The 25910-nt window shown below is 41.9% G+C and overlaps 1 protein-coding gene and 1 pseudogene across 1 annotated transcript in view; one reads left to right on the forward strand and one right to left on the reverse strand.

Moving 5' to 3' along the window:
• LOC110532104 (DNA (cytosine-5)-methyltransferase 3B) overlaps positions 1–12835 on the reverse strand; it is a 62871-nt gene extending 50036 nt beyond the window's left edge. The window contains exon 1 of the mRNA XM_036988025.1: positions 12718–12835. The gene's annotated coding sequence lies outside the window, so the exon portion shown is untranslated. The remainder of the gene's footprint in view (positions 1–12717) is intronic.
• Positions 447–12020, forward strand: LOC110531179 (annotated as a pseudogene).
• Positions 12836–25910: the final 13075 nt, after the last annotated feature.

Here is a 25910-nt window from a genome sequence, read left to right on the forward strand (position 1 = left end):
GTCAAGTGCAAAGTTTCTTCAAGTGCAGTCACAAAAACCATCAAGCGCTGTGATTAAATTGGCTCTCATGAGGGCAGCCGTAGGAAAGGAAGACCCAGAGTTACCTCTGCTGCAGAGGATAAGTTCATTAGAGTTAACTGCACCCAAAGAAATGCTTCAGAGTTCAAGGAACAGACATATCTCAACATCAACTGTTCAGAGGAGACTGCGTGAATTGGGCCTTCATGGTTGAATTGCTGCAAAGAAACCACTACAAAAGGACACCAATAAGAAGAAGTGACTTGCCTGGGCCAAGAAACACGAGCGATGGACATTAGACTGGTGGAAATCTGTCCTTTGGTCTGATGAGTCCAAATTTTTGAATTTTGGTTCCAACCGCCGTGTCTTTGTGAGACGCAGAGTAGGTGAACGGATGACCTCTGCATGTGTATTTCCCCCCATGAAGCATGGAGCAGAAGGTGCTTTGCTCTTGACACTGTCTGTGATTTATTTAGAATTCAAGGCACACTTAACCAGCATTGCTACCAGACCATTCTGCAGCAATACACCATCCCATCTGGTTTGTGCTTAGTGGGACTATAATTTGTTTTTCAACAGAACAATGACCCAAAACACACCTCCAGGCTGTGTATGTGCTATTTGACCAAGGATAGTGACGGAGTGCTGCATCAGATGACCTGGCATCCACAATCACCCGACCTCAACCCAATAGAGATGGTTTGGGATGAGTTGGACCGCAGAGTGAAGGAAAAGCAGCCAACAAGTACTCAGCATATGTTGGAAAAGCATTCCTCATGAAGCTGATTGAGAGAATGCCAAAAGTGTGCAAAGCTGTCATCGAGCCAATGCCTCTTAATGGCCAATAGATAGCATTAGTAAACCAGGATTTATATTCACATTGGGCAAACCAGACTTCATGGCTAAAACTTTGTAGAGAATACTGAATGAAGATGTACCCCCTCTCAGGCTCCTGAGCCTGGGGGATCTGATGGGACATCTGAATCCGACTTAAGGAGCAAAATATATATATATTTTTTTATATATACTGTATTTTGTTTACTTTTGGAATATTATGAGTATGTTTTTCCCCCTTCCGCTATTATGATCAGTTTTCACCCCATCTAGTAGGTGGCGGCATGCACTTCTAACGTTTGTTTGCGGACCTCCATAATACAATAGAAGAAACAAGTATGGAACGTGTTGAGTTGAATAGCAAGAAAACTAACTTTGAATTTGCTGATCAGTGCACTAGCTGACAGCAACAATTGTGCAACTTCAATTTACTAAAGATACTTTACCAGATTCTGTGAGCAATGACTTTCTGAACATTAACAAATTCAACGAGCAGGTGAGCATTCGATAACGTGAAATTGTCATTTTGAGCATGAACTCAGTACAGTGAGCAAAAGTTAACTGTAAACACTGCAGGGGTATATTCATTCGTCCGATTCTGTTGCAAAACGTTTCAGAACGAAACGGGGCGGGACCTACCTGAATTTGTCCAATAGAAGCTCTCGTTTTCTCTTTGCTTCCGTGTGGTTCTTAAAGGGTGAACGCAATGAATACACCCCTGCAAATATTAGCTGCATGCTTGCTTGTACTTACGAATTGACATAAAGCCTAACTGATTTCGAAACATGCTGCTTTTAGTATGATGCAATGTTTCGAAATGTGTGTAGTTAGGCTATACACGTCCCAGGTCACATGACTAGGTACGGTCATATGATTCATATGAGGTCTGGCCCATCTTACCTAACAACAAAGTAGATCTATGGCAACTATGAATCAATGTACTGAATAGACCAATAAACTCTGTATTCTTAAACTGTTTCTCTGCAGCAATTTACAAGTCTGACTGAGATTGTTTTCAATTTCCTGTTGGAGCCAAAAGAGGTAAACACACTCATGAGGACAGACATATATTATCTTATCCTTAATTGTGTGCTGGACGTGTGAACAGACTGCCACTTGACTGTGTTTCCTTCATTCATTGTGGTGTGTATTTGCAGACGGCCAGGTACCACGTTGCAGCAGCTGAGTGAGTTTGCAGAGGAGAATGGGATGAGTGCAGGCCCTCTGAGAAACCGTATGAAGAGTTTCATGCTGCTTCCCTATGGTGAGACTGACAGACAGCACTCACAAATAAAGAGATTTAGGAATAACTTGTGTATACAACGTGAAATACACCTAAACCAAAATATGGTAAAGAGTCCAGCACATATCTTAGTATATTAGTATATCAATTAGTATATCACTTTTAGAAAGTTTTGCAATTTTTTATGAAATAAAAAAACTGAAATAACTTATTTACATAAGTATTAAGTCCCTTTGCTATGAGACTCTAAATTGAGCTCAGGTTCATCCTGTTTCCATTGATCAGCCTTGAGATGTTTCTACAACTTAATTGGAGTCCACCTGTGGTAAATTCAATTGATTGGACATGATTTGGAAAGGCACGCACTTGTCTATATAAGGTCCCATGGTTAACAGTGCATGTCGGAGCAAAAACCAAGCCATGAGGTCGAAGGAATTGTCCGTAGAGCTCAGAATCAGGATTGTGTCGAGGCACAGATCTGGGGAAGGGTACCAACACATTTCTGCAGCATTGAAGGTCCCCAAGAACACAGTGGCCTCCATCATTCTTAAATGGAAGAAGTTTGGAACCACCAAGACTCTTCCTAGAGCTGCTTCCCAGCCAAACTGAGCAATGGGGGGAGAAGGGCCTTGGTCAGGGAGGTGACCAAGAACCCGATGGTCATCTGACAGAGCTCCTCTGTGGAGATGGGAGAACCTTCCAGAAAGGCAACCATCTCTCAGTAAAATGCACATGATAGCCAGCTTGGATTTTGCCAAAAGGCACCTAAAGCACTCTCAGACCATGAGAGACAAAATTCTCTGGTCTGATGAAACCAAGATTGAACTCTTTGGCCTGAATGCCAAGCGTCACGTCTGGAGGAAACCTGGCACCATCCCTACGGTGAAGCATGGTGGGGGCAGCATCATGCTGTGGGGATGTTTTTTAGCAGCAGGGACTGGGAGGCTAGTCAGGATTGAGGGGAAAGATCAACAGAGAAAAGTACAGAGAGATCCTTGATGAAAACCTGCTCCAGAGAGCTCAGGACCTCAGACTGGGGCTAAGGTTCACCTTCCAACAGGACAACGACCCTAAGCACACAGCCAAGACAACGCAGGAATGGCATCGTGACAATTCTCTGAATGTCCTAGAGTGGCCCAGCCAGAGCCTGGACATGAACCTGATCGAACATCTTTGGAGAGATCTAAAAATAGCTGTGCATCGACGCTCCCAACCAACCTGAGAGGGCTTGAGGGGATCTGCAGAGAAGAATGGAAGAAACTCCCCAAATACAGGCGTGCCAAGCTTGTAGCATCGAGGCTGTAATCGTGGCCAAAGGTGCTTCAACAAAGTATTGAGTAGAGGGTCTGAATACTAAATGTGATATTTTAACAAAACATTTTTTATACATTTCTAAAAATTTCTGAAAACCTGTTTTTACTTTGTCATTATGGGGTATTGTGTGAAGATTGAGGGAAAATGCCATTCAATACATTTTCGAAATAGGCTGTAACATAAGAAAAAGTCAAAGGAAATGAAGACTTCCCGAATGAACTGTAAAATGTGTTCAATTTAATTATGTGGTTACAGCAACCTAAAATGGACAAAGTACATGTTGTAGTTTATTTTAACTCAAAACCAAGATTGGAAGAAAAAAATTCTAGGTGCCCTGAAGAAAAATCTGACAGCAGACCAAGTCTAAGAGGACCTTCTGGCTTTAGGTATGTTGTAATATATATGTAATAAACCCCATGTACACTATAAAAGCTGCAAATACTCCAGTCTCCACAGTCCATATTGATACTGAGCTTTACAGTATCATTAAACAACTTTTAACCATAACTTTTAATTGATAGGATTCAATGATGCCAAGGCAGCCCATTTTTCACAACAGGTATGTTACAACATTTAATATCCTATCCTCCATGTTGGATATTGAATTGAGAAAAAATGTAATTGATTGAATAATTATTTTCAGTGGAGCAGCCACTACCCTGTGTTGTCCAGGCTGGCTGTAGGGCAGACTCTTATGGTCAACCAGCTGGTTGACATGGAGTGGAAGTTTGGTGGTAAGACAAATAACCTTAGGATAGAAGTTCCCTTGCGAATGGTCCACTCTTTTGTGATCCTCCCCACCTTATCGCATAATATGTGTGTGTGTGTTTCACTCATTTATACTGAACAAAAATATGAATTCAATATGCAACAATTTCAAAGATTTTTAGTTACAGTTCATATAAGGAAATCAGTCAATTGAAATAAATTCATTTGGCACTAAACTATGGATTTCACAATACAGATATGCACCGGTTGGTCACAGACACCTTAAAAAAATGTAAATCAGGAAACCAGTCAGTATCTGGTGTGATCACCATTTGCCTCATGCAGTGCAACACCTCTTTCGTATAGAGTTGATCAGGCTGTTGATTGTGGCCTTGTCCGTTGAGAGAAATAAGCTTTTTGTGCATCTGGAACAATTCTGGGATCTTTTATTTCAGCTCATGAAACATGGAACCAACACTTTACATGCTGTGTTTATATTTTTGTTCAGCGTATAATAGATAAATTACCCAATTCCCAGCCTCTCCATGACTACTGTCGTGACGTGACTCATTAATCTGATGACTTATGTATCGAATCAACTATGTTTAATTGTTACGTGATTTAAAGGAGTCATGTAACAATTAACTCATTAGGATTTGGGGCACCGCGGAAGAAGTAGTTCTCCCTAATTGACTTATCGATATAGAATCTAGAGTTTATTTATTAATCATTACCTCATATCGGTCTCATAATTCTGAATGTTGCATACTCCTTGTATCTGCACAAACCCAAGCTTTACTGATCATTCCATACAAATTGACTTAATTGTTTATTTACTAACTAACTAAATGATAAAACAGGATACACACACACGGTATAGGTTATTGATTAGAAACTTAATACGATGAAAATAGGTCCCTAGTGGACTAACGATAATATGACCGTTTATCAAAAGAGGGAGGGGAAAAAGAAAGAGAGACACTCTCTATTGTAACTATGCTCACAGTAATCCTAATACTTTACCCCGAACCGCCGCCCATTTTGGTAAGAAATAATGAATGTTGTAACGGTTTTCTTGAGTTGAAGGAGAGGCGGACCAAAACGCAGCGTGGTTATTATTCATGGTTCTTTAATAAAGAAACTATACATGAATAGACTAACAAAACAATAAACGTGCAAAAACCTAAACAGCCTATTTGGTGAAAACAGAGACAGGAACAATCACCCACAAAACCCAACACCAAACAGGCTACCTAAATATGGTTCCCAATCAGAGACAATGACTAACACCTGCCTCTGATTGAGAACCATATCAGGCCAAACACAGAAATAGACAAACTAGACATGTAACATAGAATGCCCACTCAGATCACACCCTGACCAAACAAAACATAGAAACATACAAAGCAAACTATGGTCAGGGTGTGACAGAATGTATTTACAGTTGAAGTTGGAAGTTTAGATACACCTTAGCCAAATAGTTTAAATCTGAGTTTTTCACAATTCCTGACAAGTAAAAATTCCCTGTTTTAGGTCAGTTAGGATCACCACTTTATTTTAAGAATGTGAAATGTCAGAATAATAGTAGAGAGAATAATTTGAGCTTTTATTTCTTTCATCACATTCCCAGTGGGTCAGACATTTACATACACTCAATTAGTATTTGGTAGCATTGCCTTTAAATTGTTTAACTTGGGTCAAACGTTTTGGGTAGCCTTCCATAAGCTTCCCACTATAAGTTGGGTGAATTTTGGCCCATTCCTCCCGACAGAGGTCGGGACTGAGTCAGGTTTGTAGGCCTCCTTGCGTGCACACGCTTTTTCAGTTTTACCCACACATTTTCTATAGGATTGAGGTCAGGGCTTTGTGATGGCCACTCCAATACCTTGACTTTGTTGTCCTTAGGCCATTTTGCCACAACTTTGGAAGTATGCTTGGGGTCATTGTCCATTTGGAAGACCAAAGTTTTAACTTTCTGACTGATGTCTTGAGATGTTGCTTCAATATATCTACATAATTTTCCGTCCTCATGATCCAATCTATTTTGTGAAGTGCACCAGTCCCTCCTGCAGCAAAGCACCCCCACAACATGATGCTGCCACCCCCGTGTCTTCACGGTTGAAACGGTGTTCTTCAACTAGCAAGCCTCCCTCTTTTTCCTCCAAACATGGCGAAGGTCATTATGGCCTAACAGTTCTGTTTTTGTTTCATCAGACCAGAGGACATTTCTCCAAAAAGTACAATCTTCGTCCCCATGTGCAGTTGCAAACCATAGTCTGGCTTTTTTATGGCGGTTTTGGAGCAGTGGCTTCTTCCTTCCTGAGAGGACTTTCAGGTTATGTTGATATAGGACTCGTTTTACTGTGGATATAGATTCTTTTGTACCTGTTTCCTCCAGCATCTTCACAAGGTCCTTTGCTGCTGTTCTGGGATTGATTTGCACTTTTCGCACCAAAGTATGTTAATCTCTAGGAGACAGAACGCGTCTCCTTCCTGAGCGGTATGATGGCTGCGTGGTCCCATGGTGTTTATACTTGCGTACTATTGTTTGTACAGATGAACGTGATACCTTCAGGCGTTTGGAAATTGCTCCCAAGGATGATCCAGACTTTTTTTTTCTGAGGTCTTGGCTGATTTCTTTTGATTTTCCCATTATGTCAAGCAGAGGCATTGAGTTTGAAGGTAGGCCTTGAAATACATCCACAGGTAAACCTCCAATTGACTCAAATTATGTCAATTAGCCTATCAGAAGCTTCTAAAGCCATGATATCATTTTCTGGAATTTTCCAAGCTGTTTAAAGGCACAGTCAACTTAGTGTGTGTAAACTTATGACCAATTGGAATTGTGAAACTGTGAATAAGTGAAAAAACCTGTCTGTAAACATGACTTGTGTCATGCACACAGTAGATGTCCTAACCGACTTGCCAAAACTATAGTTTGTGAACAAGAAATGTATAGACTGGTTGAAAAATGAGTTTTAATGACTCCAACCTAAGTGCATGTAGTCTTCCGACTTCAACTGTACCTACACTATATCGGTATGCACCGCAGTTTTGACATCGGTTTTTAACATCAGCGTTAAACTAGACATCGGTCAGATACCGATGTTGGCATTTTTAGCTAATATCATCCATTCCGATATGTTCAACAACTATATCGTACATCCCTAATTCCAAAGGGTTCACATACTTTTTCTTGCCACTGTACAGTTTACAGCAGGTATAAATGATGCTGAAAAAGCCCTCAACAGTGCAGTACAAATTATATATTTTTTTAAGTTTAAAAAAAAGTGAAAATCTTTGGAGAAAGTAGTATGCATAGTAATAGTAAACATAGTAATAGAGCTGAATGTGCTATGTCAAGAATGACCGTTTACAGATATAAAGTGTCTTGGGTCTTACAATTATAAAGTGGATAGTGTCTTGGTCGTGCAGTTGAATAAAATGGTATATAAATGGGACCGCAGCATTGACTGTGTGTGAGTGAAAATGTGGGGCACTAAAATGTGAGGCACTAACATATCTACATGAAGCATGGATTGTAGACTATTACGTTCCTCTGGTGCACAAGACGAGAAGGCAGTCGTATGCAACATATTTCTCAGGCATGCTGTTTGCATGTCTGTAATCCATGCATCTAGGAGACTTGGCTGAAGCCAAGCTAATGGTGTTTACTTTCAAATGCATGTCTCTTGATAGTTACACGAAACCCAAACCGGCTGCGCGCGTGCACCATCGTTGCTACATGTATTTTGTCCCCCCACACCAAACGCGATCACAACACGCAGGTTAAAATATCAAAACAAACTCTGAACCAATTATATTAATTTGGGGACAGGTCGAAAAGCATTAAACATGTATGGCAATTTAGCTAGCTAGCTTCCACTTGCTAGCTAATTTGTCCTATTTAGCTAGCTTGCTGTTGCTAGCTAATTGATCCTGGATGTAAACATTGAGTTATTTTACCTGAAATGCACAAGGTCCTCTACTCTGACAATTAATCCACACATAAAACGGTCAACTGAGTATTTTCTAGTCATCTCTCTTCCTTCCAGGCTTTTTCTTCTCTTGACTCTATAATGCGATTGGTAACTTTCATAAATTAGGTGCAATGCCGCCACTGACCTTGTTCGTCTTCCAGTCACCCACCTGGGTATAACTAATGAGGAGATGGCACGTGGGTACCTGCTTCTATAAACCAATGAGGAGATGGGAGAGGCAGGACTTGCAGTGCGATCTGCGTCAGAAATAGGAATGATTTCTATTTTATCCCTTGGCAACGCAGACGCTCGTTGGCGCAATAATGGAATAACAGATTTCTAAATGCATTTTACAACGCTCGGGCATTCGACGTGAGCGGTGTAGTCAGCCTGTTAGAAGTGCTGATGAAGTACAATATGAACAATGTGCAATAAGGCATTGCGATTGAATGCTGTCTGTCTCCACAGTGACCGTTGGGACGAGTGAACTTCAGAAGGTTGGGAACATATTTCTACAGGTATTTATGTCGTCGTAATGATTTCTATTAAATCCATGTATAAATTGACCATGTTATCAAATATGGTGTGTATCTATTCAGTGTGTATCTACCGTCTTCTAGACCATAAACTCATAGCTTTGATTATTTTAAGATTGATAGACAGTCATGTTTTTGAAAGAAGTTTGAATTATACAATTTCCAGCTTTATGGGCTAACTGACAGACTGAGGGTGTGAGAGACCGCTATGATGACAGACTTATGGCGTCCGCATGCTTTCCATCCAAAACAGTTTGGAACAGCTTGTGCATATATTACGATGGCATTTTTGATGTTTTGTTTTCGTGAATACAAACATTTTTCTCGAGGCAAACCAAAGTCCCTTCATCGGTGATTGGTCAACAGTAGGGATTCATAAATGAAGTATTTGTCTTTCAATGAGAGACAAAACATATTCATGCACATTTTTTCACTTGAGAAGTACTGCACCAAACATCTGAGTTAGATTTAAAATTGCGTGATTAAGATTTCCTCAGCAAAAACGCAAAGCTGTCATCAAGGCTACTTTGAAGAATCTCATATAAAATAGATTTTGATTTGTTTAACACTTTTTTTGCTTACAACATGATTCCATATGTGTTATTTCATAGTTTTGATGTCTTTACTATTATTATACAATGTAGAAAATAGTTTTAAAAAATAAAGAAAAACCCTTGAATGAGTAGATGTCCAAACTTTTGACTGGTACTGTATTTCTTGAGTTATCTTAGATTAATTCAGACTATTTTGAAGCAGTCTCACTGGCTACAGCGTCTCAAGATGGACAAACGGTACTATTGCTGCTTTTTTTTTTTTTTAATTCAAGCTTAGTTCACCTAGCCTTTTAGCCTCTAGTTTTCATGGTTTGTTTTCCTACATGTGTCAGAATTCCTGCGGCCTGCCAAGTACTGTCTTTCTCTCATGGCTTCAGCCACTTTGATTTGTTGACATAAATGTGTCCACACATAGTGTAAGTAACACTCTGAATGAGGAAGGCCCTAAAAAATGTGCAGGCTATAGCCTGTTTATAGCCTCGTACTATTTTATTTGTATTTATTTGTACTTTTTAACTGCATAGTTGGGAAAGGGCTCGTAAGTAAGCACTTCACGGTAAAGTGTACACTTGTTTTATTTGACACATCTGAATTTTTATTTTATTTAATTTGAATGAGCATAGCGTGACCATATTACTAGCACCAGCGCTGGGGAGTAACAGATTGCAAAAATATTGTAATCAAATTAGATAATTACTTTTAAATTCAGAAAGGATTGTTGCAACAACAACAACAAAAATCGGACACCTTTCTGTTTTCTCAATGACATTTAAATCCGTATTGAAAAAAGGCGCAGGTTTACGTTTTTCCATCTGAGCGAGTCTGACCACAAGTCAGAGACCACTATGACACACCAATGCGTTTGATGGATTGTGGGAAAAGAGCAGGAACAGGATTTTAATAGGCTACAGTCCAAGCTATGTCTTCCAATGGTGTGACTGCTGTCGACATCATCCAAAGATTATCCAACTTGAAGAAATACCCTTACAGGCCATTTTGAGCCTGTAATCGAACCCAAATGCTGATGCTCCAGATACTCAATTAGTCTAAAGAAGATCAATAAGCCTTTTAAAATGATAAACTTGGATTAGCTAACACATCATGCCATTGGAACACAGGAGTGATGGATGCTAAAAATGGGCCTCTGTAGTCCTACAGTTTGTAGATGTTTCCAGCTACAATAGTCATTTACAACATTAACAATGTCTACACTGTATTTCTGATCAATTTGATGTTATTTTAATGGACAAAAAAAAGTGCTTTTCTTTCAAAAACAAGGACCTTTCTAAGTGACCCCAAACTTTTGAACAGTAGTGTATCTCATTCAATTGGTAATATTAATTTGTCCTCTTCTAATGCCTCTTAGAGGGAAAGTAATCAGATTACGTTACTGAGTTTGGGTAATCCAAAAGTGGTTACCAATTACAATTTTGGACATGTGACTAGTAACCCTGACTAGCACAATATACAGAATCTGTCCATGTTCATAATTTCGAGGAAATTGGCACATTGCAGTGTTCTACACTATTTGAAAATATCTCTACGTCTCTTCCAGCTTAAGTTGGTCATCAGAAAGGGGCACTCAACTGAAAATGTCTACATGGGTGAAGCGTGAATAGAGTGCAATTTGGGACGTACAATGAGTTCAAAATAGAACATACAGAATCTGAAGGAAACGTCCAGATTCTCACATACCATTAAACGATTTCAATATTTTGTCTTTTGAAATGTGCACAGTTGTTTTTCGCAGTAGAGGCTTTGTGTGCATGAGAAAGTCTTTGCGGGTGTGTTTTGAATTGTAACCCAATTACTTTAATTCCATTGGCTGTCACTACAAGTGACGTGAGGCATACATGTAACTGTTTTTTTGTTGTTGCAATCTTTAATCATTTGTATCACATATTTGCTTCAGTTCATTTTGTTTGTTTTATTAAGTATTCAGATGTCATATTGGTCTGCTGTAGGTATTCACATAATGATGAATGAATGCTAGAAATTCTGAACAATATCCTCAGACACAGCAAGATTATTACGCTGACATAGAAGATACTATTGAATTGGCTCTAATAACAGGTTTCGGTAGCTATTCCACTGACAGCATAATGAGAGAGAGGGGCATGTGCATACTAGTTGTCACGCCATCCTACTTCTGTACCTTAATTATCCAACTAGTCGCATCAAATGTACACCCAAATATGTTCTACTGTCATTTGAGCCCGCAGCAATGACCTGCCAGTTGTGGGCATTCTACATTCATTACATGTTTTGAAAGTGTTTTTGTGAAATAAGAGCTAGAAGCAGAAAACAACCAAACACTGCTTGCATTGCTTGATGGTTACATTGTCATAATAACCAATAGGGTGTTGATCAGAATATGTGATATGTTTTTGGAGAAATACAAGCTTGGGGAAAATGCAATGTCTTTGTTTCTGTAAATGTATATAATCAAGCACTTTTAAGAGTGTATATTAGGTAGCCTATAGTTTTTTAAATGATCAGGCATGGCTCTGCACGTTTAATGATGTCACCAATTCATTTGATTACTCATTCATTCATGTCGGGTTTGATATCTTTACTTCTGCCTGGTCTTAGTCTTGCTCACGTTTTACTTTCTGTAGTTCTTGGCCTTGTCCCAAAAATCTGGGTTATAATGTTTTTCATTCTACGTGGTGGATTTTTCTTTTGTCAAACTGTATTGCGACAAAAGATAGAAGCGGTGTTTTTCGAATGATTTATGATTGCCGAATCCTTTTGAAAGTACCTGGAGCACGTGATTTCATCACGTAACTATAAATAGTTAATTCTAAATGCATACTGCTTGCTAAATCTATTTTTCAACTATAACAATGTTTTTTCTTGCAGGACATCTTGAGTTTCAAAGTTGCCTGAATTGCTTTGTCTTGCTTTTCTAGTTGACTTGATGCAAGTTTCACCATTCATTTTTTTCAGATCTACGGGAGTGCAAATCACGTTGGCCACTGTTTTTATCGACACGACCGTTCAGTCGAAACGCACAATAGCAGGCATTTGTTGCACCTATTTTCTATGCGAACTTTCTAAATGGCGACCCTAAAAAATACAAAAAGAATCACTGGACAAGTTAAGGAAAACGTCTATTTTCCCTTCTCTCATTCTCACTTGTATAATTATGTTCCTTTATTCCCCTTCACACACCATGCCTGTTCCTCTTTGATATTCCTTGTTGTAGAACTAAAACACAAATTAGGCTTTTAAACAATTCTTAAGTCCAGTGTTATACTCAGTTTACATATGAATTCAATAGAGAACTTGGATATGATTACAGTGAAGGACTATACCTATAAAACAAAATATGAGATATATTGATACGTGGTGCCGTTTTGAAAAGGGGAGGAAGGGTGGATAGTTTTTCACCTATTCATGTTCTCAGAAATCCACCTGTTTCTCATAAACCCAGCTGTGTACTCCCATTTCCAGTGTATTCTATTGAGGAAATTCCCCGTGTCAAGTAATATCCATAATAATTAATATGAAAGCAAACACTTTCTTACTTGTATGATTGAGACTGCCAGGCTGATTTAAAGAGGGGATTCCTCTCGCGGGTTTCTGAAGAAGGAATTTATGCAATTTCTCAATAAAGAAATGAGTCGGTGAAATACATGTCTTTCCCAGTTAGATCAGACAGATTACAGTGTCTCGCCCAATGACGCCAAAGCCCACCTGCCAACCAGCCACCTGCAGGGTGTGTGTGTGTGTGTGTGTGTGTGTGTGTGTGTGTGTGTGTGTGTGTGTGTGTGTGTGTGTGTGTGTGTGTGAGAGAGAGAGAGAGAGACGGAGAATACCGTTGGTGAGCACAGCACAGAAGAGGAAGTAGAAGCTTGGTTCAGGTTAGTTATTTCACAGAACCTACTGCGATTACTCATACCTTTCATACTTCGTTGAATGTGCTATTTGAGAAGTTTCACAGCTGGTTGTATCCCCTGGGTGCATCCCCTGAGAGACACCGTATCGATGCAATAGATCAAATACCTCATTGATGTATGTATGTGGCTCATTTGTTGAACATTTACACGTGGTTCAACATCACTCTCGATCTCATCTTGCCCCTAGGATATGTATGAGGGTGTGTTATCTAGTTAAGAATTTCCAGAATGTTTAAAAAGCAACTTCCCCCGACTTACTGTGTTGTTACCCGAGGGAGTGTGTCAAATCATATAACATTCCCCTAAGGGTGTGCAGTTCATGCTTTTTATGCAAATACATGTTTTTGCTCTATGAGAGAGAGAGTCGACTCTGTGGAAATCTAGGCTTACGTAGTGCCAAGGTCTGGGATTTCTGAGACTAGCTCCCGGAAGTTTCCACAGTCTCACATGACAAGAAAGGGAAAGCAGCCATGCATCCATCAACTTTTAGTCTGGGAGCTCATTTTTAGGCCAGGTGCTGATGTGCTAAACCACCGTCCTTCTGGAGGAATAGAGGGAAACACTAGTCTTCCCAGAGTCCTTTGAGAGAAATGTGGCTATTTTCTTCCATTACCAGTGCCACTATACTCATACCAGATTTACACTATAGGGCCAACCTGAATCGTACTACAATGTAAACGGGTTGCAGCACATTTGACAGTAACTTATAAGCAACTAGTGGTAAGGTACTGTATTTCATATTACATGAGTGGCAGGGTAGCCTAGTGGTTAGAGTGTTAGACTAGTAACCAGAAGGTTGCAAGTTCAAACCCCTGAGCTGACAAGGTTGACGTCACTGGCTTTCTAGACACTACCGATCTATGTTTAATTTTTATTTTGTTTTGTCTTGATCATACACACCTGGTTTCTATTCCATTAATTATGTTCCTTATTTTAACCCTCTGATTTCCCTCTCTGTTTTGTGCGTTATTGTTTGTCATGTGGGTTCTCGTTGTTCGTGCTTGGGATTATTTGTATTTGTTCCTTGTTACTTATTTTGGAGTACATTTTGGATGGTTACTCAGAACTGTGTCCTGTGCCTGACTCTGCATTTTTTCATTTGACCAACATCCTCACAGAATAATGCACCAACAAATGGAGTCAGCAGGTACAGCCAGCCCTCCTCTCCCAATGGAGGAGTGTGTTCAGCAGCACGTGACCATGTTACAGAGTCTCGGTACAGCCATGGATCGCTTGCTGCAAACCATGTACCGATGGGAGAGAGGGGGTTTTCCGGTTCACCCATCAGCACCTTCCCAGCTCTCACATCAACCGATCCAGAGATCCATACTTCCTTCATCAGAATCCAGTGGGATTCGACTCTCGCTCCCGGGAGCATATGATGGAACGGCTGCCGGGTGCCAGGGGTTCCTACTCCAGCTGGAGCTCTACCTAGCAACTGTTCAGCCAGCTCCCTCAGGACGCGAGAGAGTGAGCGCCCTCATCTCTTGTCTGACTGGAAAAGCACTGGTCTGGGACAACGCCATCTGGGGAGAAGGAGGCCCAACGTTGGACAACTACGTTTCGATCATCCACCTGAGGGGAGAGCGGCGGGGGAACGTTTGTTCCATTTTAGACAAGGGATGAGGAGCGCTCATGACTTCGCTCTGGATTTTAGAACTGTGGCCGCTGGCGCAGGATTGAATGAGCGGGCCCTGATCGACCGCTACAGGTGTAGTTTACGTGAGGAAGTTCGTAGGGAGTTAGCCTGCAGGGACACCACCCTTAATCTGGACCAGCTGGTGGACTTATCCATCCGGCTGGACAACCTGTTGGCATCCCGCGGACGTCCAAATCGGGGTCCATCAGTTCCATCCCCCAGCACCTCTGATCCTACCCCGATGGAGCTGGGAGGTACTGCTATGAGGGGGACCGGAGGGGGGACCGTTCCCTGCACCAACTGTGGCCGCAGAGGACACACTGCTGGTCAGTGCTGGGGAGGTTTCCCAGGTAATCGAGGTGGCAGGCGGAGCACTGGTGGATCATCTCAGGTGAGTAGGCACACGCCTCACCCAGAGCTCCCTGTTGCACACATGTGGTTGTATGTAGCCTTTCCTGAGTTTTCCCAGCATAAGGCGCTAGTAGATTCAGGCACAGCTGGGAACTTTATTGATCGTACCTTTGCACTTAGTTTAGGGATTCCTATTGTTCCTGTTGATGTCCCCTTCCCTGTACATGCCTTAGATAGTTGTCCATTGGGGTCAGGGCTAATCAGGGAGGTCACAGCTCCACTCCGTATGATAACGCAGGAGAATCATGAGGAGAGAATTAGTCTCTTTCTGATTGACTCCTGCGTTTCTTGTTGTGTTGGACCTTCCCTGGTTGGCCTCTCATGATCATATTATTTTGTGGCAACAGAGGGCTCTCAAGGGATGGTCTTGTCAGTGCTCAGGGAGGTGTGTAGGTGTTTCCTTAGGTGCCACTACGGTGGAGAGTCCAAACCAGGTATCCACCATGCACATTCCCCCCCGAATATGTTGATTTGGCTCTCGCCTTCTGTAAAAAGAAGGCAACTCAACTACCACCCCATCGACGGGGGGATTGTGCGATAAATCTTCTGGTAGACGCTGCACTTCCCAGGAGTCACATGTATCCTCTGTCACAGGAGGAGACGGTGGCTATGGAAACATATGTCACCGAATCTCTGGGACAGGGATGCATTCGGCCTTCCACTTCACCTGTCTCCTCAAGTTTCTTTTTTGTGAAGACGGGTGGAGGTTTGCGCCCGTGTATTGACTATCGAGCTTTGAATCAGATCACGATAAAATACAGTTACCCACTACCTCTCATAGCCAGTATGACAGAGTCATTGCGCTTCTTCACAAAATTGGACCTCAGGAGCGCTTACAACCTGGTGCGTATCAAGGGAGGTGATGAGTGGAAGACGGCTTTTAGCACTACATCTGGGCACTATGAATATCTAGTCATGCCGTACAGGTTAATGAATGCTCCATCAGTTTTCCAATCTTTTGTAGACAAGTTTTTCAGGGACCTGCACGGGCAGGGTGTGGTGGTGTATATAGATGACATTCTAATATACTCGGCTACACGCGCCGGGCATGTGTCTCTGGTCCGCAGGGTGCTTGGTTGACTGTTGGAGCATGACCTGTACATCAAGGCTGAGAATTGTCTGTTCTTCCAACAGTCCATCTCCTTCCTAGGGTACCGCTTTTCAGCGTCAGGGGTGGAGATGGAGAATGACCGCATTTCAGCTTTGTTTACCTCGGCTCCTGTGCTGGCTCATCCTGATCCCTCCTTAGCGTTCATAGTTGAGGTGGACGCGTCCGAGGCTGGGATAGGAGCTGTGCTGTCTCAACGCTCGGGTACGCCACTAAAGCTCCGCCCTGCGCTTTGTTTTCGAAGAGGCTCAGCCCGCGGAGCGAACTATGATGTGGGGGACCGGGAGCTGTTGGCTGTTGTCAGGGCACTGATAGCGTGGAGACATTGGATTGAGGGGGCTAAACACCCTTTCCTCATTTGGACTGACCACCGCAATCTGGAGTACATTCGGGCAGCTAGGAGACTGAACCCTCGCCAGACGAGGTCGGCCATGTTTTTCACCCGCTTTGTTTTCACTCTATCCTACAGACCAGGTTCCCAGAATGTGGTGGCACCGGTGGTATGGGAGGTGGATGCGGCCATCGAGCGGGCGTCACGTGCAGAGCCCACTCCCCCACAGTGTCCAGTTGGGCGTCTGTACATTCCGTTTGATGTCCGCAATCGTTTGATCTGTTGGTCCCACACATCACCCTATTCGGGCCATCCTGGCATCGGTCGGACAGTGCGCTGTCTTGCTGGGAAGTACTGGTGGCCTACTTTAGTTAAGGACGTGAGGGTTTGTGTTTCCTCCTGTTCGGTGTGCGCACAGTGCAAGGCACCTAGACACCTGCCCAGAGGGAAATTACAGCCTCTTCCCGCTCCACAACGACCGTGGTCACGCCAATCAGTGGATTTTGTGATGGATCTTCCCCCGTCACGGGGTAATACCACGATCCTAGTCGTTGTGGATCGGTTTTCTAAGTCCTGCCTTCTCCTTCCTTTGCCCTACGGCTCTACAGACTGAGGCGGCCCTGTTCACCCACGTATTCTGGCACTACAGGGTGCCTGAGGATATAGTTTCTGATCGGGGTCCCCAATTCACGTCTAAAGTCTGGAGGGCGTTTATGGAACACCTGGGGGTCGGGTCTGTCTCTCGACCCGAAACCTGCCCCTTCGCCTGCCCTGCCGGAAGCTGGGTCCGCGGTTTTTGGGGCCATTTAAAGTCCTGAGGAGATTGAACAAGGTCTGCTGACTGCAGGAAAGGGGATATGTGGGTTCAAATCTTCCTATAAGTCACAGATGGTGCACGGTGGGACATGTCAATATGCTGAATTTATTAATAGAAAATACTTACAGCAGAAGTAGAACTAACATTGCACATCAATGGTGTGGACGCATGTTCTACAGAAGTACTGAATAGTTTAGACGCAAACCAAAAGGAGTTTGAGGAACTTCTCCAGGAAATATCTGGTTTAATATAATATAATATATAATATAAAACTTGAGGAAGAGTGTTATGATATTATTTTCCTTAAAAATCAGGTTAAACTCGCTGCAACACAACTACAGTTGGCAATTGACTATTTCAGACGGGGAAAACCCCTGGCCTTGATGGCATTCCAATAGAAATATACTGAACAAAAATATAAATGCAACATTTTTACAGAGTTACAGTTAATAGAAGGAAATCAGTATATATAAATCTATAGATTTCACATGACTGGGCAGAGGTGCAGCCATGGGTGGGGCTGGGAGGGCATAGGCCCTCCCACTGGGGAGCCAGGCCCAACCAATCAGAATGAGTTTTTCTCCACAAAGGGGCTTTATGAAGGACATAAATACTCCTCAGCACCCCCTTTCCCCATCCTCAGATGTTTCCCCAGGTGAAGAAGCTGGATGTGGATGTCCTGGGCTGGCGTGGTTACACGTGGTCTGCAGTTGTGAGGCCAGTTGGATGTACACTGCTCAAAAAAATAAAGGGAACACTAAAATAACACATCCTAGATCTGAATGAATGAAATATTCTTATTAAATACTTTTTTATTTACATAGTTGAATGTGCTGACAACAAAATCACACAAACATTATCAATGGAAATCAAATTTATCAACCCATGGAGGTCTGGATTTGGAGTCACACTCAAAATTAAAGTGGAAAACCACACTACAAGATGATCCAACTTTGATGTAATGTCCTTAAAACAAGTCAAAATGAGGCTCAGTAGTGTGTGTGGCCTCCACGTGCCTGTATGACCTCCCTATAACGCCTGGGCATGCTCCTGATGAGGTGGCGGATGGTCTCCTGAGGGATCTCCTCCCAGACCTGGACTAAAGCATCTGCCAACTCCTGGACAGTCTGTGGTGCAACGTGGCGTTGGTGGATGGAGCGAGACATGATGTCCCAGATGTGCTCAATTGGATTCAGGTCTGGGGAACGGGCGGGCCAGTCCATAGCATCAATGCCTTCCTCTTGCAAGAACTGCTGACACACTCCAGCCACATGAGGTCTAGCATTGTCTTGCATTAGGAGGAACCCAGGGCCAACCGCACCAGCATATGGTCTCACAAGGGGTCTGAGGATCTCATCTCGGTACCTAATGGCAGTCAGGCTACCTCTGGCGAGCACATGGAGGGCTGTGCGGCCCCCCAAAGAAATGCCACCCCACACCATGACTGACCCACCGCCAAACCGGTCATACTGGAGGATGTTGCAGGCAGCAGAACGTTCTCCACGGCGTCTCCAGACTCTGTCATGTCTGTCACATGTGCTCAGTGTGAACCTGCTTTCATCTGTGAAGAGCACAGGGCGCCAGTGGCGAATTTGCCAATCTTGGTGTTCTCTGGCAAATGCCAAACGTCCTGCACGGTGTTGGGCTGTAAGCACAACCCCCACCTGTGGACGTCGGGCCCTCATACCACCCTCATGGAGTCTGTTTCTGACTGTTTGAGCAGACACATGCACATTTGTGGCCTGCGGAGGTCATTTTGCAGGGCTCTGGCAGTGCTCCTCCTGCTCCTCCTTGCACAAAGGCGGAGGTAGCGGTCCTGCTGTTGGGTTGTTGCCCTCCTACGGCCTCCTCCACGTCTCCTGATGTACTGGCCTGTCTCCTGGTAGCGCCTCCATGCTCTGGACACTACGCTGACAGACACAGCAAACCTTCTTGCCACAGCTCGCATTGATGTGCCATCCTGGATGAGCTGCACTACCTGAGCCACTTGTGTGGGTTGTAGACTCCGTCTCATGCTACCACTAGAGTGAAAGCACCGCCAGCATTCAAAAGTGACCAAAACATCAGCCAGGAAGCATAGGAACTGAGAAGTGGTCTGTGGTCACCACCTGCAGAACCACTCCTTTATTGGGGGTGTCTTGCTAATTGCCTATAATTTCCACCTGTTGTCTATTCCATTTGCACAACAGCATGTGAAATTTTATTGTCAATCAGTGTTGCTTCCTAAGTGGACAGATTGATTTCACAGAAGTATGATTGACTTGGAGTTACATTGTGTTGTTTAAGTCTTCCCTTTATTTTTTTTAGCAGTGTACATGACAAATTCTCAAAACAACGTTGGATGCGGCTTATGGTAGAGAAATTAACATTCAATTCTCTGACAACAGTTCTGTTGGGTGTTCCTGCAGTTAGCATGCCAGTTGCACACTCCCTCAACTTGTGGCATTGTGTTGTGTGACACAACTGCACATTTTAGAGTGGCCTTTTATTGTCCCCAACACAAGGTGCACCTATGTAATGAGCATGCTATTTAATCAGCTTCTTGAAATGCCACATCTGTCAGATGGATGGATTATCCTGTCAAAGGAGAAATGCTCTCCAAAAGGGATGTAAACAAATCTGTGTCCAACATCTATTCATTAGAGTGCAACTTTCAACAATCTACAGATATAAATAGATTTTGTTGGACAAATATGACTCACTGATCTGTATTAGTTCATATCGTTCTATCTGCAACAATCCAAAGGTTTCACCAAACTGATTTAACCACAGGTCGTTGAAAACAATCCTGAAAACAACCTGATTGGACACAAGAAAAGTTCAATTCTCTTTTAGTTTTGATGTCTTTTGTCTCCATCTGTAGGAGGAGTGGGGCAACAGACAGAAACAAAGGCCCGTCCAGAAAGTAGAGACCCTAAGACCCTACTCCCTGGACACTTCCCTTACACTTTCCCTCTACTCCCTGGAATTTCTGAATTTCTGACTGATATGGGATCTTCCAACTGTATTGCAAAAGTCTGGCTACTGTAGCACTTCCGTGTAGATAACTTCCTCCCGGTATCTTCTGAGTCTCCTTTTCTATGAGCCAAATTCTTCACATTGCAAAACGGGCTTTGCAGCATTCAATGACTTATGATGCAGTCCCTTGTGAATTTACGGTTAGAACTACGCTACTTTATTGTCTCACACTCTCAGAAGTATACATTCCAAAGATAAGGATGGAGTAGGGTTCTATTATACTGAACAAAAATATAAACGCAACATGCAACAATTTCAAAGATTTTACTGAGTTACAGTTAATTTAACGAAATCAGTAAATTGAAATGAATTATGAACAAATTTATGGATTTCACATGACTGGCAATACAGATATGCATCTGTTGGTCACGGATACCTTAAAAAAAAAGGTAGGGACGTGGATCAGAAAACCAGTCCGTATCTGGTGTGACCACCATTTGCCTCATGCATCACCACACATCTCCTTCGCATAGTTGATCAGGCTGTTGATTGTGGCCTGTCGAATGTAGTCCCACTCCTCTTCAATGGCTGTGCAAAGTTGCTGGATATTGGTGGGAACTGGAACATGCTGTCGTACACTTCGATCCACAGCATCCCAAACATGCTCTATGGATGACATGTCTGATGAGTATGCAGGCCATGGAAGAACTTGGACATTTTCAGATTGTGGGGCCATGCATTATCATACTGAAACATGAGGTTATGGCGGCGGAAGAATGGCACAAGAATAGGCCTCAGGATCTCGTCAAGGTATCTCTTTGCATTCAAATTGCCATCAATAAAATGCAATTGTGTTTGTTGTCCGTAGCTTGTGCCTGCTCATACTCTTCACAACCACAACCCCTCAAAATTTGAGACATCTGTGGCATTGTGGTGTGTGACAAAACTGCACATTTTAGAGTGGCCGTTTATTGCCCCCAGCAAAAAGTGCCACCTGTTTTATGATCATTCTGTTTAATCAGCTTCTTGATATGCCACACGTCAGGTGGATGGATTATATAGGGAAAGGAGAAATGCTCACCAACAGGGATGTCAACAAATTTGTGCACAACATTTTTGAGAAACAAGCATTTTGTGCATTCGGGACATTGGGATATGTTATTTCATCTCACGAAACATGGGCCCAAAACTTTACATGTTGCATTTTATATATTTTTCAGTATGTATCAAAAGTTTTATGAATTATTGAAAGATCCACTACTAGTTTTCATTATTCATACAGTTGAAGTCAGAAGTTTACATACACCTTAGCCAAATACATTTAAACTCCGTTTTTTTTGCAATTGCTGACATTTAATGCAAGTAAAAATTCCCTGTCTTAGGTCAGTTAGGATCACCACCTTATTTTAAGAATGTGAAATGTCAGAATAATAGTAGAGGATAATAATTTATTTCAGCTTTTATTTCTTTCATCACATTCCCAGTGGGTCAGAAGTTTACATACATTCAATTAGTATTTGGTAGCATTGCCTTTAAATTGTTTAACTTGGGTCAAACATTTCAGGTAGCCTTCCACAAGCTTCCCACAATAAGTTGGGGAAGTTTTGTCCCATTCCTCCTGACAGAGCTGGTGTAACTGAGTCAGGTTTGTAGACCTCCTTGCTTGCACATGCTTTTTCAGTTCTGCCCACAAATTTTCTATAGGATTGAGGTCAGGGCTTTGTGATGGCCATTCCAAAACCTTAACTTTGTTGTCCTTAAGCCATTTTGCCACAACTTTGGAAGCATGCTTGGGGTCATTGTCCATTTGGAAGACCCATTTGCGACCAAGCTTTAACTGATGTCTTGGGATGTTGCTTCATTATATCCACGTAATTTTCCGTCCCCATGGTGCCATCTATTTTGTGAAGTGCACCCGTCCCTACTGCAGCAAAGCAACCCCACAACATGATGCTGCCACCCCCGTGCTTCATGGTTGGGATGGTGTTCTTTGGCTTGCAAGCCTCCCCCTTTTCATCCAAACATAATGATGGTCATTATGGCCAAACAGTTCTATTTTTGTTTCATCAGACCAGAGGACATTTCTCCAAAAAGTACGATATTTGTCCCCATGTGCAGTTGCAAACCGTAGTCTGGCTTTTTTATGGAGGTTTTGGAGCAGTGGCTTCTTCCTTGCTGAGCAGCCTTTCAGGTTATGTCGATATAAGACTCATTTTACTGTGGATATAGATACTTTTGTACCTGTTTCCTCCAGCATCTTCACAAGGTCCTTTGCTGCTGTTCTGGGATTGATTTGCACTTTTCGCACCAAAGTACGTTCATATCTAGGAGACAGAACGTGTCTTCTTCCTGAGCGGTATGACAGCTGTGTGGTCCCATGGTGTTTATAATTGTGTACTATTGTTTGTACACATGAACGTGGTACCTTCAGGCATTTGGAAATTGCTCCCAAGGATGAGCCAGAATTGTGGAGGTCTACAATTATTTTTTTTTAGGTCTTGGCTGATTTCTTTTGATTTCCCCATGATGTCAAGCAAAGAGGCACTTCATATGAAGGTAGGTCTTGAAATACATTCACAGGTACACCTCCAATTGACTCAAATTATGTCAATTAGCCTATCAGAAGCTTCTAAAGCCATGACACCATTATCTGAAATGTTACAAGCTGTTTAAAGGCACAGTCAACTTAGTGTATGTAAACTTCTGACCCACTGGAATTGTGATACAGTGAATTATAAGTGAAATAATCTGTCTGTAAACAATTTTTGGAAAAATGACTTGTCATGCAGAAAGTAGATGTCCTAACCAACTTGCCAAAACTATAGTTTGTTAACAAGAATTTTGTGGAGTTGTTGAAAAACTAGCTTTAATGACTCCAACCTAAGTGTATGTAAACTTCCGACTTCAACTGTACATGATAAACTGTCTGACACCAAAGAGGGGATGATTTCTATCCTACTGAAGCAGGAGCCAGGGGGACAGTCTTGCAAAAAAAATTGAGGCCCCTCACTATTCAATGTTACGATTCAAAAATATTGGGCAAATTTATTGCTCATAAAATTAAAATGGTCTTAAAGTCTTAACAGATATTATCAATCACGATTAGACAGGATTCTTAAAAGGAAGATATATTGGAGATAGGAGACAATAAGAATCATTGCAAACTATGAGAATGCAGGGACTATCTTTACAGCAAACTTCTTATGTAAAATACTAAATAATGGTTATTTACCTGAGAGAAACAAGGTTGCCCACTATCACCATACATTACTTGTTTGTTATGGCTATTGAATTGTTTGCTATAAAAAATTAGATCCAAGGTATCAATGTATACCGATGATTCAAGTTCTCTTGCGTTCAATCTTCACACCTGAACAGTCTTATTGAGGACCTGGATCGTTTCTCCAGTTTATCTGGATTAAATCCCAACTATAATACATGTACTATATTATGGATTGGGTCTCTAAAAGACAGACTTTAAATTGCTATGTGGTCTCCCGATTAAATGGGTGGATGGTTCAGTTTATTTGCTTGGTGTACACATCTCGGAAAAGTTAAATGAAAATTACCCTGATTTAAATCTATAGTGATATCACAGTTTAAATATCTATTGATGGCGCTACATAGTCCACAATAATATTTTTTCAAATTGTGAGCAAATTTCATTTTTATTTAGAATGTAAAACCAGATGCATTTACAGTGCCTTGCAAAAGTATTCGGCCCCCTTGAACTTTGCGACCTTTTGCCACATTTCAGGCTTCAAACATAAAGATATAAAACTGTATTTTTTTGTGAAGAATCAACAACAAGTGGGACACAATCATGAAGTGGAACGACATTTATTGGATATTTCAAACTTTTTTAACAAATCAAAAACTGAAAAATTGGGCGTGCAAAATTATTCAGCCCCTTTACTTTCAGTGCAGCAAACTCTCTCCAGAAGTTCAGTGAGGATCTCTGAATGATCCAATGTTGACCTAAATGACTAATGATGATAAATACAATCCACCTGTGTGTAATCAAGTCTCCGTATAAATGCACCTGCACTGTGATAGTCTCAGAGGTCCGTCAAAAGCGCAGAGAGCATCATGAAGAACAAGGAACACACCAGGCAGGTCCGAGATACTGTTGTGAAGAAGTTTAAAGCCGGATTTGGATACAAAAAGATTTCCCAAGCTTTAAACATCCCAAGGAGCACTGTGCAAGCGATAATATTGAAATGGAAGGAGTATCAGACCACTGCAAATCTACCAAGACCTGGCCGTCCCTCTAAACTTTCAGCTCATACAAGGAGAAGACTGATCAGAGATGCAGCCAAGAGGCCCATGATCACTCTGGATGAACTGCAGAGATCTACAGCTGAGGTGGGAGACTCTGTCCATAGGACAACAATCAGTCGTATATTGCACATCTGGCCTTTATGGAAGAGTGGCAAGAAGAAAGCCATTTCTTAAAGATATCCATAAAAAGTGTTGTTTAAAGTTTGCCACAAGCCACCTGGGAGACACACCAAACATGTGGAAGAAGGTGCTCTGGTCAGATGAAACCAAAATTGAACTTTTTGGCAACAATGCAAAACGTTATGTTTGGCGTAAAAGCAACACGGCGCATCACCCTGAACACACCATCCCCACTGTCAAACATGGTGGTGGCAGCATCATGGTTTGGGCCTGCCTTTCTTCAGCAGGGACAGGGAAGATGGTTAAAATTGATGGGAAGATGGATGGAGCCAAATACAGGACCATTCTGGAAGAAAACCTGATGGAGTCTGCAAAAGACCTGAGACTGGGATGGAGATTTGTCTTCCAACAAGACAATGATCCAAAACATAAAGCGAAATCTACAATGGAATGGTTCAAAAATAAACATATCCAGGTGTTAGAATGGCCAAGTCAAAGTCCAGACCTGAATCCAATCGAGAATCTGTGGAAAGAACTGAAAACTGCTGTTCACAAACGCTCTCCATCCAACCTCACTGAGCTCGAGCTGTTTTGCAAGGAGGAATAGAAAAAAAATTCAGTCTCTCGATGTGCAAAACTGATAGAGACATACCCCAAGCGACTTACAGCTGTAATCGCAGCAAAAGGTGGCGCTACAAAGTATTAACTTAAGGGGGCTGAATAATTTTGCACGCCCAATTTTCAGTTTTTGATTTGTTAAAAGAGTTTGAAATATCCAATAAATGTCGTTCCACTTCATGATTGTGTCCCACTTGTTGTTGATTCTTCATAAAAAAATACAGTTTTATATCTTTATGTTTGAAGCCTGAAATGTGGCAAAAGGTCGCAAAGTTCAAGGGGGCCGAATACTTTCGCAAGGCACTGTAAATGGGTATATGTATATAATGAATTCATTTTTCTGCAAAAACTATTAAATATCATGGAATTACACTGAAACTTTATCAAAATCCAAACTGGTTTTCCAGTAAGCTACTAAGAGAGGCACATCCAATGTTTAAAAAGGGCTCTTTGCTGTTATACAGATTACAACTATCAATTTCCAGTGGATTGACAATGGAACCCTGTTTTAAAGTATTCTTATTTTTAAATGAAGCTA

The sequence above is a fragment of the Oncorhynchus mykiss genome, chromosome 9 (assembly GCF_013265735.2).
Source record: "Oncorhynchus mykiss isolate Arlee chromosome 9, USDA_OmykA_1.1, whole genome shotgun sequence".
Taxonomy (NCBI): domain Eukaryota; kingdom Metazoa; phylum Chordata; class Actinopteri; order Salmoniformes; family Salmonidae; genus Oncorhynchus; species Oncorhynchus mykiss.